This window comes from Zingiber officinale, chromosome 2A, assembly GCF_018446385.1.
Source record: "Zingiber officinale cultivar Zhangliang chromosome 2A, Zo_v1.1, whole genome shotgun sequence".
Classification (NCBI taxonomy): Eukaryota; Viridiplantae; Streptophyta; class Magnoliopsida; order Zingiberales; family Zingiberaceae; genus Zingiber; species Zingiber officinale.
This window is the reverse complement of record NC_055988.1, coordinates 19,143,887-19,158,877: the sequence shown is the minus strand read 5'-3', so window position 1 is coordinate 19,158,877 and position 14,991 is coordinate 19,143,887. Positions and strand designations below refer to the sequence as shown.

The window sequence follows — 14,991 nt, the reverse complement described above, 5'->3', positions numbered from 1 at the left end:
AATTTGTAATGATTATTTTGATATAGTTAGCAAAGATCAAGTTAGGTTTTCCTTTCATTGTTAATACATGCATCACAGATTGAACTTGCCCAAATGTCTCACCTCCAAATCTTCACCAATTTCCCAAAAGACTCACCTTTAGATCTTCACCAACTCCATGCTTCTCGTCTAAGAGTTCACCTTGCCTAAATTTTCCTTGGTAGTAGACATGATCATTTTAGCAGTGTGAAGGTTATCGCGGAGGTGTTGGATAAATTTGTGACTATTTCAAGGTCATATCTTATTTATGGTAAGTCTGATGTGTATTTCAGCAAATGCAAAGATTTATAGTTGAAATTCTAGGTATCCGCCACATAATTGAGGAGATTTTGCCATTCACATATTTGGGTATCCCATTGAATTAGATAAAACTTACCAGGATTGCTTTGTCTTGATGATATACAAAGGAAGCTAAGTTGTGAAAAGTGAGGCTCTTTGATATGCAGGAAGGTTAGAAATCTTACAAACTATCATTATTGGCAAGATTCTAGAATGTGCTGCAGCATGTTCCTTGCCTAGATAAATAGCTAAGTTCCTATGGTGGTGTAAGGACTGAAGAACTCTTCACAAGGTAAAGTGGAGTATGATATGTTTGCATAAGAATAGTGGTGGATTGGGATTAAGAGAAGTACAAAAAGCTTCAAAGTTTTCAAAATAGACCTTTATGGATGGCCAACACCAACAATTTCATAAATGGGTTCCAAGTGCCTAAGCACACAATCCGCAAGACCAATTCCCATAGCCACGTAAGATGTCTTCATGTTTGATCTTCAATATAAATCACAGTGCTTGAATTGAAGTAATTTATGCATGTCTAGATAGTTGTAATTTTGCTTCATTTCAAGTTGATCACAGTCTAAGTGAAACCAAGGTAGAAAGGGAATTGAACCACTATAGTGACAATCAATTATAACTTTGCAACCAATCTCTCAACATTGTAGGAACCCACCAGTTATCTCTTAACAGAAATCGTCATCACTAAGGTGTGGCAAACTTCACTCCTTTCTTTTTTCATACTTAATGATAACAAAAAGTTCAGAATTTGTATTCATCATTTAGTTTAATTGTCATATTTTCATTTGCTTTCATGTGTACATTGTTTGTGATCCTTGCTTTACTTCATGTCTCGAATCGTCTTGTTTCTCTTAGGATTTCATCTTCTCTCTTGGCAATATACACTAGTATTCCACAAGGAATCCTGAGGGTAACTATTACCAAATCCTTTTAATAAAGTGTTCAGGTTACCATGACCTTCCTTAATGGGTGAAGCTTGTATCTCAGAGACATGTATCCTCATGTTATAAAGGCAAGAATTATTTCCTTTAAGTTTCATGGTTACGTCTTCTATTTTAGATAAATAACCTCTACTAATCTATTTAAGCATAGGTCACTGCTCCAAGTTTGACAAAATAATATTGATAAAATCTAGCGATTTGATTTGAGTTTCTTCATTTTCTCCAAGTAAGAATCACTCATCAGTTAGTTTGAGGTACATGGTGAAGTGCCCTGTGTTATTTCAATTGCTTTTATCTTTTATTAATTTGTTTCAGTTCACAATTCACCATCCTATTTTACTGACCGAGAAATCATGGTATCTTCCTTTTCTATTTAATGTTGAAATTCTTTAACTAGAGAAGTTGTCAATGTTGAATGTGAAGCCAAACTCATATTTCTATAGTTCTTATGAATTTCTCATGTTATCTCTTCAAGACTTAACCACCTATATAAAAGGATCAGATAAACGATGCATACATTCTAAAACTAGTACATTATCATTGAAGAAAATCTGACTACTAATTTAGGTGTTTCTTATAAGATTCACAAAGATAGATTGATGGTATGGGACACTGTTTATGTTTCTTGTTTGGAACTACATAGCATATTAATCGCACAGGATAAAATCCAAAGGAGGCACTCGCCTAATTGTACAAGATTTTGCTTAAATAAAGGGGTTGAAGGCAAACCTGACTTGGTAGTATAGACACCATTACATTTCATACTCAGACGACCTTCTCAGTGGCCATTTCCGAATTAGGCTTTCCAAAGGACCTTCAGAGACAACAGGCTGACCATTCAGGTTTTGTTCCTCCTCTTTGTCAAGGCAATAAACAGGGGTTTGCCATTTTGCATCCTCAAGCACTGCTCCGACTTCAAATGTCATTACATGAACAGATCGCCCTGCATTTTAATCATATAGTATAAATTCAAAAACTAGCACATAATCGTAGGAAAACAAAACAAGAATATTATCAATAACAACAAAATATTCAAAATTTATAAACAACTTTAGAAATACGTTTTTGAATTCTGATTGAGAAACCACTATCGAGGGGTCGAGGACTACTAACAAATAGCTAATGAACCAACCAGTATAAAAGAGGCAATGCACGGGCCGACATGTCTCGACGTCCTTGTAGTACCAAATGAACTGGGCCTTCTCCCACACATTGCATAGGAAACCGTCGACGGTCTCTAGGCCGAGGTAATTAGCGCCGTCGAGTCAGTCGGGGCGCAGGATCCCGACCTCGAAGTGCACAGTGCGGCAGCTGCGGTCGCCGTCAAAAGTGTAGTAGAAGGAGGTGTCATTTCCCCACTGAGGTCGTAGAGGAGGGTACTGTTGGTTGCTACTCGGAAAACCTAACGGTTCCACTGTATAAAAATTTTGTACAAAGGTCTAAACCTTTTCCTAGCTACCATGTGTTCTTTTAAATTAAACTTGGATTGTCTACGGAACTTAACACGTTTGATCCTAAGTTTAATTTATTTGTTCTTTTAGGTTTAGACTTGAATCTCCTGCGGAACTTAACACATTGGATCCAAATCACCTAGGTCACAAAGACAATTAAATATCTATTTCCAAAATCGACTTCCAGTACTGCATGGCGAGGCACATGACCTTCTTGGATATGGGAGCAACCACCACCGACTAGACAAAGCCTTTTAAGGAAATTAAATATTTAACCTTCCCATAGTAACCCTAGGGTAACCTCTAAGAATAATCAAATCACAAGAAAAAGAAAAAACAAAAGAACACAATTTCGAAAACTAATTCGAAAAAAAACTAGAATCACATGCCTCTTGTATTTGGTATTTTTACATGGAGATAAAACTAACATGATACGGAAAATAATATTAGTTATACCTTTCTTAGTAGATAATGACCTCTTGATTTTCTATCGTATTCCTCTTCTAATCTCAGACGTTGTGTGGGCAACGATCCTCCGAGACGAGAACCACCTAGCACCTTCTTCTTCTTCCTTTAAGTTTCGGCCAAGCAAGACTTCTAAAGGATGAAGATCTTTTTCCACCAACCAAACTCCAAGGGATGCAAGCTTTCTCTCCTTCTTCTCCAAGCTAAGATCCGGCCACCAAATAAGACTCCAAGAGCATGAAGAGGTTCGGCCACAAAGATGGAGAGAAGAGAAAGGGAAGAGGCCGGTCACACCAAGGAAGAAAAGAGGGAGAAAAATAATAGAGGTTATTCACCTTGAAGGCACCCAAACCCCCTCTTTTATAATCCTTAGCTTTGGCAAATAAGGAAATTTAATTACAATAAACTTTCCTTAACTTTCCTTGACATGAATTAATTAAGAAAAATTAAATAAAATTTCCTAATAACTCATGTCATGGTCGGCCACCTCATGGAAGAGCAAATAAGGTAATTTTCAATCAACCAATTAAAATTCCTTATTTGTTTCTAGAAATTTTTTTAAAAAAAAATTCCCTTTAAAATCCCTTCATAGTTGATAAAAAAAAAATCTATAATTTTAATTTTTCAACATGTGAATAATTTACAAAGAAGAAAAATAAAATATCCTTTCAATCTACAAATAAAGAAAGAGATTTAATCTCTTTTCTTAATCTTTTGTAGAAACTTATAAAAGAGATATTTTAATTTTTAATCTCTCTTTTAAATTATATCTTCCACATAAGAAAATTTTAAAATTAAAATTCTTTTCTATTTTAATAGGGTCGGCCACCTAAGCTTGGGTTCAAGCTAGGGTCGGCCACCCATGGACCAAGGCTTGGCCGGCCCTAGCTTGGTTCTCAAGCTAGCTTGGCCGGCCCCTACAACATGGGTATGAAGGTGGGTATAGGTGGGTATAGTACTCTATAATTAAGAGGCTACGATAGGGACCGAGAGGAGAAATTGGTTTTGGTCTCCCGATAAAATTAAGCATCCTGTGTTCGCCCCGAACACACAACTTAATTTTATCAATAATAATGCATTCCACTAGAGAACTATTATTGAATTACCGCACCAATCCCAAATTATATTTTTGGGTTCCTTCTTATTATGAGTGTGTTAGTCTCCCTGTGTTTAAGATGTCGAATGTCCACTAATTAAGTAAGTTACTGACAACTCATTTAATTAATATCTTAGTCCAAGAGTAGTACCACTCAACCTTATCGTCATGTTGGACTAAGTCCACGTGCAGGGTTTAACATGACAATCCTTATGAGCTCCTCTTGGAGACATTATCAACCTATATCACTAGGACACAATTTCCTTCTATAATCAACAACACACTATAAGTGATATCATTTCCCAACTTATCGGGCTTATTGATTTATCGAACTAAATCTCACCCATTAATAAATTAAAGAAATAAATATCAAATATATGTGCTTGTTATTATATTAGGATTAAGAGCACACACTTCCATAATAACTGAGGTCTTTGTTCCTTTATGAAGTCAGTATAAAATAAACGACCTCTAATGGTCCTACTTAATACACTCTTAGTGTACTAGTGTAATTATATAGTTAAGATAAACTAATTCTTAATTACACTACGACCTTCCAATGGTTTGTTCCTTTCCATCTTGGTCGTGAGCTACTGTTTATAATTTATAAGGTACTAATAACATTATCTTCTGTATGTGACACCATATACTATGTTATCTACAATATAAATTAATTGAACAACTACAAATAAATGTAGATAATTTGACCAAATATGATTTTTTATTCAAAATAAATGTCTACAAAAGCTTAGGCTTTCAGTATACACTCTAACAGGTACCCAGTTGGTGTTGGATGATATTGAAGTTTCGGGAGTTGTGCCAATCATACTAGAGGTCGACGAGGGAGAGGGTGTCGCTGTTGTTGATGTAGAGAAGGGAGTGGAACTGCGACGGCCACGACGCCGGGGTGAGAGACGTGGCGTCTAGTGACGTTCTGGAGGTAGCCGATGGCAGGGACGAGGAAGTGGAAGCAGAGCAAGGCGGCGAGAAGAGCACAGAGACGACGAGGAAGAGGAGCATGATCCACGAGCAGGGAAAAGGGGCCATCGAAAGCAAAGCAACTACGAAATCTGTGGTCAAATATAAAACAAAAAACAATTTTGTTATAATTATCTTAAAATTTGCGAATTAAAATTTACCTAACACTTAGCACATATATTAATTGTACATAAAATATTGGATCTACTGTAGTAAGGTATACAATAAACTACTTGTAATATTTTTTATAATAATTAAAATACAGTAGTTTATGATTATGATTCATTTTTATATTAATTGTCATGACTTCCCAGTCAAACATATTAATAAGTTTTTTTTTGTGACATAATTTGATGAATATAAATTCCCTTATCAATTTTTCAAATCTTAAAAAAATTCAATTCTTCTAGTAGATTTATCTTAAACTCACATTTTATATGAGGGATCAGTTAAATCTAACCAATTTAATTCAGAAATTTGATTAATTTAGAAATTTAATTATTATTTTTTAAAAAATCTTAAATATTATGATTTATTCGGTTCACTGTCGATTTTAATATTTAAATTTAATTAAATCGAATCAATCAGTCAGCTAATAGTTTAATAGATTGTTATGTAATAAAGAAAAAAATCCATAAAAATCCTCAAACTCATAAAGTCATAATTCATTAGGATCAGTCAACTATTAACCTGATATATCGAATGATAAATTTAGTAATATATGAAGTGTTAGAATTTTAAGATCATAATTGTAATTATAAATATCTAATGTCATCAATTAAATAACTTATAAAAATTATGTGATCAATTTTATGATTAAGGAATATGACTTAAGGGTTTAATTGTTATGAATAAATTAATATGGATACCATGTACAATTTCTAATTTGTTGAGGGGTCAAATTAGAAATAAGTAAACTTATGTTTCTATAAATAAGGATTATGGTCCCAGCTTGCAGATGATGCTTTTATTTTATTTCCTCATCGATAAAATTCTCTGGATACTAAGTGATACAGATATGAATATGGGGCAAGGAAGGGATTAAAGGGAAAAGGAGGGGCAATTTGGTCTTTTCATTTGGTGGAGAGTTTTGAGGGTTTAAGGTGACACTGTAGCATGCACGTAGGGAAGGAGGGGGGCTTCGTTTTCTCTCCGCCGTCGCCCACAGAAAAAGCTTCTTCTTCTTCCCTCTCCGACGCTGTCGCCGGAGCTGATGCCGGCCACCCCCTCTTCTCCACTCCTCTCCTTCTCTTCACCACTGGCCGCTACCATTCCTCCCTTTCCCTCTCTTTCTCTCCGCCGCCAACAAGGCTGCTTCGTGGAGGAAGCCGCCGCCAACTCCTTTCTCCCTCGGACGTTGCTCGCCGGCGCCAACCGCCTTCTCTTCTTCTCCCTCCGATCATCTCTTCTCCTCACCCACGCGACCCTCGCCTCGAATGTCACCGTCGTTTTCTCCAGCGATGCCGCAGCTCCTTCTTCCTCCTCCTCGCGGCGCCGGCTGTAGCGACGGCAGCCACTCTCTTCTTCCTCCTCCTTGCAGCGATGACAGCCTTCTCGTCCACCTTCTCCTCACGACGCTACCACTGAGCAGCAGCACAGCGCCGCCATCCTCCTCTCGCCGTTGCCGCCGGACAGACCGACCACTGCTTCCCTTGTCCTCCTCACAGTGTCGGCCGCAGCCCCCTCTGTTGTTGGCCATCGTCGGCACAGTGTTGCCGCCGTAGACTCGTACATCTCTCAACCCCCTATGCTGCTAGTTGAGGCCATCCACAGCCAGGTGGCACCATCTTCGGCGGTTGACGATGTCCTCCGGACCGTCCTCATCAGTGTGTGCCCCTCCGATCCATCCGGTCATACATGTTTAATTACGGTCCAGCATACCGCGTGATTTCTCTCATTTAGATTGTCTCCGGCCTTCGTGTCGTTACTGTGGTCGGGTCTTCGCGCCTATCTAGCTTGTGCACTATGTTGCAGTGTATGTGTTGATCTCGTCTGTGTATCGTTTCCCGGCCTGCGTGCCGGTCTAGTTTCCCGGCCTGCGTGCCGGTCTAGTTTCCCGGCCTGCGTGCCGATCTAGTGTCCCGGCCTAAGTGCCGGTCTAGTTTCCCGGCCTGCGTGCCGGTCTAGTTTCCCGGCCTGCGTGTCGATCTAGTGTCCCGGCCTGCGTGCCGGTCTCGTTTCCCGGCCTACGTGCCGGTCTCGTTTCCCGGCCTGCGTGTCGGTCTCATTTCCCGACCTGCATGTCGGTCTCGTGTTCAGGCCTGCGTGCCGCTAATACCCCCGGCCCGCGTGCCGATGTTTTATCCCGACCTGCAGCTCGTCTTCCGAGCCCGCGCCACGTCCAGCTCCTCGCCGTCAGATCCAGCTATATAGCCTGATTTGAGTCATCCACTCTTCCGGGTCGCGACAACTCGAGCCGCGTCCCATCCGAGGGCGCCCCCCTGGGCAGGGTACGTTCCTCGTTCATATTTCATATGCATTTTCATTATTTCATGGCTTAGTCTTGTACTCATATATTCGTCGGATCTGCCTCGAGTATCGGGGTACCGGGGGCCGGGTCAACCCGGTCGCTGGCTGCAGGTAGCGTTGACCAGAGGACTTCTAAAGACTTGGTCAACACGGGAGCCATCTCAACACACCCCCCTCCGGGACGTCGCGACTTCGTCAACATTCTCGACACCTCACCCGACGGTCCAGCCGACTCAGCTTCCGGACCGGATCACTAAGGAAGATCTGCAAATTGAAAATCTTGCCCAAAATCGATTGCATACTATAGATTCTAGTGCGCTTCCGTAATTTTATCTATTTCATTTACAATTTTTTAAGAATTGAATAGAATACATGATATTTGTGTTGATAATTTATTCTACCATAAAGTAGTCGATTATCGTCCAAAACTTAGAATCTTATAATCCATACATTATTATTTGAGATATTTTTTCTACAAAATTTCAGTTTTTTAAAATTTTAGTATATGTATAATTATAAGCACTCCTTACATTGTCATTTGTGGAGAAAATATGTTTAGTAATTATAACCTTCTAAATTTATCCTGTCTTTTAAACTAATGCATTGACCACTTGCACAGAAGATTAGTCAATTTCCCCAAATGATTCTAATGGTAGCTGGCAAAAATTTGAATGATTTTTTAAGCTTATTCATTCATTTCAATTTGGTTCGGCATTTGCGATATTTTAATGCACACAACGTTTCAGATATTGCGAGGAAGAATGCTAATTATGCATATAGATACTAAACTATTTTCTGGATGAATATGAGCTAGATTTTTTATTCTTAATTTTAAGTTGAAATTTGAAGAGGGTAAACCTCGTACCTTTGTCATTTCGAGCATTTTCTTGTTTTTTAACTACTAATACCGTTATTAAGTTTTTTTTTTGCTCATGTTCTTAAAAGATTTGCTCCTTGTGGAAAATAATATTTACTTAGGAGATACTTTAAAATTGGATTGGTTGCTTGTATTGGAGATCCTACTTTCTTGCTTCTATTAGCTCTCAATTTTGCATTTGGAAAAGACATAAGAATAGTCTATAAGGATATATTTTTTCGATAGTTGGATTGGTTGGAGAACATGTATAGTTTTGTGTATCCAACTTCCCCAAATCCTCTTGATAAGTTACTTTCAAAATAATAAAATCACTTTGTAGTTATAAATAGACAAGGAAACCTAATTCAGAAGTTTGGTTCGTTTAATTCAAACTTTCAATTTTTAAAAAAAAAATATATCAATTTATTCGATTTAATTTCAATTTTAAAATTTAAAAATTGATTAAATTGACTGCTATGTGACAGATATATCTAAATTAATATTTTAAAAAAAAATCTCTAAATCAAAACTCGACTCTAGATCAATATCAATCGATTAATAAAAAAAATATTCAGCTAATTCGGTAATCAATTAAATTAATTAATTTTATATCGATTCAGTTTATTTAATTTTAATGGCAAAGTTCAATCGGTTTGTTGTGTCTAAATTATTTTATTAGTTCGGTTTTAATTTGTTCAATGTATTAGGTTCGATTACTCATCCAGAGTTCTAGATATCAAATTTTGACAATAAATTATTGTAAATGAAAATGAATATCGTATAAGTTACCTGCATACAATGAAATGAATCCTAAATGGGTTCCAAATGTCCAAGCACAGAATAAGCAAGACCATTTTCCATCGGCACGCTAAAATGCCTTCGTATTTGATCGTCGATATAAATCACAGTGCATAAATTGAAGTAATTTATTCTATGTGTAGATGATTGTTATTTTGCTTCATTTCATGTTCATCAGAGTCTAAGTGAAACCAAAGTAGAAAGGGAATTGAACATTTACAGTGAATACCAATCAATTATGACTTTAGCAACTAGGGATGGATCCGTAAATTAAAATTGAAGGGGCTTGAATTCCGTTTCATCATGTGGTAGCCATGTAATTTAGAAATTTTGGCCTTCCTCAGGAATTATTGCCCAATTTTGGCCTACATCACCAACACACTATAATAAGCAAAACATTTTTTCCCTCATAAGATACACTAAATAACATCAATTTTCATAACCATCATTAACATTTTTGTTCAAGAATGATAAATTTTGACCATTTAGCTATTCGCCGAATACATAGTCCTCTAAATTTTCAAATAATAAAACTTTTAGTGCTGATCAGGTGAGAGTAGATCCTTTTCATCATGCTTTGTAGCTCAAATGAGAATTATCACAAGCAACTAAAAAACATGTCTATTTGATTAATAACACACTCGGCGATGAGCTTTGAAACAACATTGAAATCAACCTAAAAACTTTCGGTTATGATGCCGACGGATCCAAACCAAGCATTGCCCTCGCGCCAGGACAACCCCCTCAAGATCCACTAATCCAAAGAAGGGGAAAGAAAACTGAATAACTGAAAGAGTCACTTAAAATCCAAATTAATCAGCCTAAGCACATTTGAAAAATTAGAGATACCAAAATAAAAAAATTCTTTTTTGTTACCCAGCTAGTGCTCAAAAGGATGAAGGAGAGACCGAGTCTTGTAAGAAAAGGGGAGAACCAGATTAGCGCCCCAAGGCTTCCTCGCGTTGACGTAGAGGAGACGATGTACATTCGACTGAGAGATTGCAAACGAATTTAGGCCGGACTATAGCCCAGGAAGCCATAGTAGATCTGTCTCTGTTGGCAACCAATCTCTCAACATTGTGGGAACTCATCCGTTAGCTCTTAACAGAAATCGCCATCATTAAGGTGTGGTAAACTTCACTCCTTTCTTTTATCATACTTAATGAAAACAAAAGGTTCATAATTACAAAAGGTTCATCATTTAGTTTAATTGTCATATTTCATCTTGTTTCTCTGAGGATTTCATCTTCTCTCTTAGCAATATACACTAGTATTAGTCAAGAAATTCTGAGGGTAATTAATAAAGTGATCGGGTTGCCATGACGTTCTTTAATGGGTGAAAATTGTGTCTCAGAGGCATGTATCCTCGTGCTTTCTTTATTTAAGTGATAAGATCAATGCTGCCAAGCCCTAATAGCTAACATCCATGCCATCAAGCACTCCGTGGTGACTGAATACTTGATCACTATCATCGTGCTACGTATTGTGTAAGATTTCCAAAGTAGACACCACGCCAACTCGATTAGTAACCTACCATGGTAGAGACTTAGCTAGACTCCATTTATAACTGGTGCATTAGTTTCATTCTGCCAAAACAACATACATACAAGGCCAACACATCTATTAAGTCTATTGATATTTAGCAATTTCGCTTTAGAATGTCCTTGATATGTTATGCCCCTCTTGTGACTAGTAAGTTGTACTACAATGAATTGGAATGAGACCCTAGATTCCAAGGTTATATATGTTTTTATCATCACCATTATCAAGCCATGTTTCTCTAGATCAGCTCTATGAATTGAATCGCTCCATGACTACATGTTAATGTTTTTCCCCCTTATGTGTTTCAATTTTGAAGCGTGTGCCATGCCGAAGCAATGGGAAGATCGTTTTCGCCTCCCTTCTGAGTTATTAATCTTCTCACTCTCGCGAGTATGACACTATGGAACCTGTGAAGAAGTTATGTATGATACACAATTGAAAATTTTTGTTTGTTATGATCCAATGCTAAGGATTGATTTACCATATTACTTGAAAAACGGACTCTTCAAATTTTGCATCTTCTGAATTACGATTTGTGTGCAAAAAAATTTATGGATATGAAAGCTATGAGGAAAAAATAAGGCGGCATATTTTTCTTTATTACAATTCGATATCATGTGTTAAGTATATATATATAATCTCTTTTACATTAGTATGCTATTGTTTGACCTTAAACACGTGTGATGCCTTAATTTCTTCTTTGTTGCTTCTCCAACTTCTAAACCTAACCATCCACTAATAATTAACAATTGGCATTCAATCAAGTGACATATTTATCGATTCAAAGCAAAAGGTAATTACTCTCATCTTAGATATCCATCACATGATGATAAAAAGTGAATATGTTCATCCTAGCGCCCTCGTCAATTCGTCATAGGGTCAACACAGAAGAGGTAAATCATGGGCGGTTACTAGTTTTTGGAATAATTACTAACACATAAGGAAGACATTTACCTCGGCTTTACTAAGATTCGAACCCCAGATCTCATGGTGGTAACACATCATGCGCTAGCCACTAGACCGTCTCGAGGGGACTTAGACATCCATCACAGCTCATCTCCAAGGTATGCGTCTATTGGAAATTGACTCTTTGTCCTATTGTTACAATATTATGCCAACTAGTCATTCCGTGAGGACACATGTTTATCAATCCATGTCATCCATGAGGACACATGTTTATCAATCCATGTCGTAAAAAGGAAGATGTTGTTGTCAACCTATCATAATCAAATCAAAACCTAAATAATTTTGTTATACAATTGAACATATATATATCAAATCCATTCATAGTGGATTTGTTTTATTTGGATATATCTTCTTGACTAAACATAACTTACATGACCGAGCAAGCATTTGGATTCACCTTCGCGCTTTCGTCACAGTATTTGTGGATTCGCTTTTGCAATTTTAAAGCATTAATATTAGTTTATCTATAATATCTTTAAAATTTGAGATAAATCAATCATTTTATTAAATTTAAACAATTATTTTTCACTACTGTCCAAAATTTGAGGAGATGGCAAGCTAGTGACGTGGCTCACGGCTTGACTTCGAAGAAGACTCCTCGTGGATCCGTTGATGAGAAGAAAGCTCCTCGCGTTCCCTGAAAGCAAAGGGGATGTCAATGTCGGGTCGGGAAGGGGTTCTCGGCATTGACTCTCTGATGCTTAAGTCAATTTCCAACAGAGAAGAATAGTAGATGAACTGTAGAAAGAGCGTGTAATAAAATGAAGTTATACATACCTCTCCCTGTAGATGAGGAACCCTTTTTATAGTGTCACTGTATGACGTGTACAATATCCCAATGTGCGCACACTTTCCTAAATATCCTATGAAAAAATAAGGCGAAAAGTATACCTGATACCATTCCTTAAGCAGTCATACCACCTTCTGATGCGATAGCCTGGAAACTTCCATAGTACTATTGCCGGTTGGACAGGCACTGCTGTCAGTGGCACATACTCCCACGAAGATATGATAAAATACTCGCATGAGTTATGGGCAACCAATCGGCTGGGCTGCTTCCGCTCGGCCTTGCCCACTAAGCATGCCAAGCCAACTCTTTTCCTTGCATTTCAACTGTTTGCCATTATCATGCTTTGACTGGGCATCCACCCGATTGGCGAGAGCAGCTACTACCTATTCATCTTTATTATTGGAGAGTCGTATTATTCGATCAGGGAAAGTCCGACCTCTTGTTGTCCACATGAGGGGCGCGAAGCACCACTTGCCGCCCCATAATTTTTCTCTCAATGTCAAATATTTTTTAAAAATTATCACTCATTTTAAGTATTTGCTCCCTTAAAAGATTTCATACCATTTTGTAGTCATGCGTTCCCGTTCAAACCTTCTATCCCGAAACTCCCCTGTCCCTCTGTCCCATGCAGAAAACGACAAACTTGAACAGTGTTTCTCGTGAGAAACACGTGACGAAGGCGGAAACCAAAAAAGTCAAAATCGCCAAACAGTTTAGCTGCGAGAAACTCTTTCGACGCAACCCTCTCTTTGCCCTAACCCTTCCCCAACTTCTGTCCCTCTAGCTGTTGACGGCAACAGGCGAGGCTTCTGTTCCAACGAAGGCGAGCCAGTGCGAAATCCCTCTGTCCCTCCAACTGTCGACGGCAACAGGTGAGGCTTCTGTCCCGACGAAGGTCCGCCGATGTGAAATCCCTCTGTCCCGCCAACTGTCGATAGCAACAGGCGTCTCCTTCCCCCCTTTGACGCGACCCCTTCCCACCTTCGACAGGAGATCCTGCTTCGTCTCTGTCGTTCCTCGTCGAACATCCTTCTTCGTCTCCGCCTTTCAGGTATAGGGTTCTAGAAAAAATGGCTTCTTTTTTCAAGAACATAGCGGTGGAATCATTTTATTTTTTTATGTGTTTTTTTTTCTGCTTCTGGTGGAATCTGTGCCGTCGAATTTGTGTTGTGTGATTCCACCAAGTATGTGCTGTGGTCTTGAAAAATTTTGCTTCAGTTTGTTTCTGTATCACTAAATGTCAAGACAAATTATGATTTATTCAACCTGCAGAAGAATTGTGATTTATTCCTAGAGCAACATAAAATCCTAAATTAAAATGCACCAGAAAGCAACATATTGTTAGAGTTTTTTGTGGCGAGTTATTAGTTATATGTGTTTTAGAATTAATTTCACATCCACTAGTATGACGGTAGAGTAATAGTTTTCTTGTGCTAATTTACACTTGTGCCAATTTCTGCCAATATGAAGTATGATTTATTCCATTACAACCAATTATATAATTATATTTTAGCTTCAAATGTAGAACATGTTGAATCATAAAGACAAATTTGAAAAAACTACAACATAAAGAAATAATCTTCTTTTTAGATTCATTTTGTAAACATTTTACTAAGAAAACACTAGTAGTTGAAGGGACATAATTTGTCTAGCATGTTTACCATAATGAGATACATCATTATAAGTTGCACATAAATTAGATGATACTTTTCCCTTTACTTTGAAGATTCAATTTGCCTCATTTTGGACTCTGAACGCGCTCTCTTAATTAGCTCTAATTTTGTTGAATTTAATTTTTTAGGTTGCTGTTAAATGGCATCATCAAGTAACAGCAATATCGACCATACCAAATTTGAAAATGTACAATGCAGATACTGCAGACTAAGAGCATTGGTGCTAGTCTCTAGATCAATCAACAACCCAGGAAGACTATATTATGGATGTAAGCAACATGGATGGTTAAAGTGGGTGAGGTATGATACTAGACTAAATGAAGACACCAGTGATATACATTCAAGGATGTTGCCAAGAGTGGAGCCAAGGGTAGGAAGTGAATACATTGCTTATCATGGACATAATATGAGAAATTGGAATGTACCGTTTATCGTCTGGATATTAGTGATAGTGAACTTATTTCTTTTGGTTGTATCTTTGTTTTGTTTGTTAGTTGGTCTGGTTTAGTAGTAATATGATAAAGAAATATAATTATGGATGATGTTGACATGTGCTTTTATTGTTTATGGATGGATATTAGATATGTATTCTTCAGTTAGCTTCGTATGTCAACAAATGATGTTATGATATTA

The 14,991-nt window shown here is 37.6% G+C and overlaps 1 pseudogene; it reads right to left on the bottom strand.

Moving 5' to 3' along the window:
* Window positions 1–2,024: 2,024 nt before the first annotated feature.
* On the bottom strand, window positions 2,025–5,333 carry LOC122043569 (annotated as a pseudogene).
* Window positions 5,334–14,991: the final 9,658 nt, after the last annotated feature.